Below are 1,976 nucleotides of genomic sequence, written 5' to 3'. Positions count from 1 at the left end.
ATTTACAAAAAAAGTTCTTAGGTTCAAAAAAACATTCAGTGAACTGAAAAACTGTGGTCGGTAATATAGGTATTTAGCTGTGTCACATGCCCTTAATAAAATGATGTATTAAAGTTATTATCAACAAATTTGAAAACAGTTAAAATTCATTTTAATTGTGTATAAAGATCGCAATCTTTTTTGTTCAGTTTAAAAAAAATCGACAACTGTTTCACTAAAAGAAAAATTAAAAATTTAGAGTGATATATAGCGTAAAAATGTAATCGAAAATATACAATTAAACATTTTTAACACAAATGATTAGTAACATGAATTTTCAATTGATATTAATAAAATAATTAATGGAAATTGTTATCCAAAAATTAGAAATAATGTTTAATCCGTTAAAATTGTTTTTAAAGATCGCAATATTTTTTGTTCACTTTGAGAATAATTAATAAACAAGTGTTGCACCGTAAAAAAGTTAGAATTTAAACGAGAGATAATAAATAAAATAAACAAAAAAATGTATTAAAGTTGTCATGAAAAAATTAAAGAACAATTTAAATGAATTAAAATCGTGTTTAGAGGTACGGTTCGCAAATACAGTTTTTTATTCCACAACTTTATCAATATTTACTTATTCTATAAATCGGCTGCGGTCAAATCTCATGCCACCCTCCCCTCTGAATAGAATCAATGCCGGTCAATGCGATTTAATTATTTTTCGGACAAAAATACAATTATTACGCATTTAAATTCATTGAAATGTCCATATTTCGTATTGCCAATTAAGCGAAAAATTAACTAATTACAATACTTTTTGCGTAAAACGAATTTCCTGGATTCTAACCTGAGCATTCGAAAAAATCGTTATACACCAAAAATATTAAACATCAAATATTTTTTTATTGCAAATACAAATTTTATTCAAAACAGGAATAGGCCCTTCTAATCTCAAAAACATGTAATTTTTTACACGGAGAGAAATTTCAAGAGGTTAATTCATGGAAGAGCGTGATTTTAGAGCTACCATTTTTACGTGCTTTAAAGTCTCGGATACTCCGAGTCTGTGATCTAAAAGCATAGAATTTGAGACCTGAGAGAAAAAGGGCGTGGCCTAATGCCTGAAACTTTATGCTTTAAAAGCAAGGGTTCCGAGATCTTAGTTCTCGCGCCAAAGCGTATAATAAAATCAAGGAATAACGCCGTGAATTAATTTCCGGAAATTTATCTCCGTGTAGTATTTATGGAGTAAACTGAGGCAATTCAATTTTGAGGTTGGGGGTCTGATTCCAACGCTCTTAATATGTATATAAATTGTTTTTACCAGTTTCTTTTAGGTTTTAAATGTATGTTTATTTATTAAAAAATAAAAATGCTTTTTCACTTACTTGTGATACGTGACTTTCACACCTTCCGTTTTATACCTCTTTCCCGCATATTCTCTGCAAAAAGGAACTAAACAAATCACCATTTTTACGATTATCGAATCATCACAGTTTAAAAAAGGCTTAAGTTCCGACATTCGCGAAAATAAACACAAAATAATAAAGGAACAATACCTTCCACTGTTCCAAACGCAGGTAAACTGTGTAAACTGTTTACTGTTTGGATTCCAAGATGGTGGTTTACTCTCATGCCGCGCAACCAAATTGCGCATCTTGGATTATTCCCAGGTGTGACGTCAGAAGGCAAGATGTCTTCACGCCGAGTCAAGTTAGATGTCAGTTTACCAGCCGCTAAGTAGCGCCAAAGATATTTGGTCCTAGATACGGCATGAGATTAGTTGCACCACATACCGGTAGTTAGCGCGGCAGGCAAGTTTGTGGTCCTGCATATATATATTGCTTTTAGTTCGGCCACATACTTTTAGAGGCGCGACATGTACCGATTGGTTCCGCCACATGTTTGTACAGGCGCGACAGGCAGCTATATATTCGGTCGCGCCAAATTATAGTGCATTTGAAATCCAAAATGGTAATAATCTAATTTTA

The 1,976-nt window shown here is 32.3% G+C and overlaps 1 protein-coding gene across 3 annotated transcripts in view; it reads right to left on the bottom strand.

Moving 5' to 3' along the window:
- Positions 1-1,632, bottom strand: part of LOC117175232 — a 33,687-nt gene extending 32,055 nt beyond the window's left edge. Inside the window, exons 1-2 of one of the 3 annotated variants that reach the window (XM_033364899.1) lie at positions 1,545-1,632; positions 1,374-1,427 (exon numbers count right to left, since the gene is read on the bottom strand). The gene's annotated coding sequence lies outside the window, so the exon portion shown is untranslated. Of the gene's footprint in view, positions 1-1,373 lie in introns of all 3 variants that reach the window. The other 2 variants (XM_033364898.1, XM_033364900.1) reach the window with 2 other exon arrangements.
- Between the last annotated feature and the right edge of the window lie 344 nt (positions 1,633-1,976).

Source organism: Belonocnema kinseyi, chromosome 6 (assembly GCF_010883055.1).
Source record: "Belonocnema kinseyi isolate 2016_QV_RU_SX_M_011 chromosome 6, B_treatae_v1, whole genome shotgun sequence".
Classification (NCBI taxonomy): domain Eukaryota; kingdom Metazoa; phylum Arthropoda; class Insecta; order Hymenoptera; family Cynipidae; genus Belonocnema; species Belonocnema kinseyi.
The sequence above is the reverse complement of the archived record's forward strand: the minus strand, read 5'-3'. Positions and strand labels throughout refer to the sequence as shown.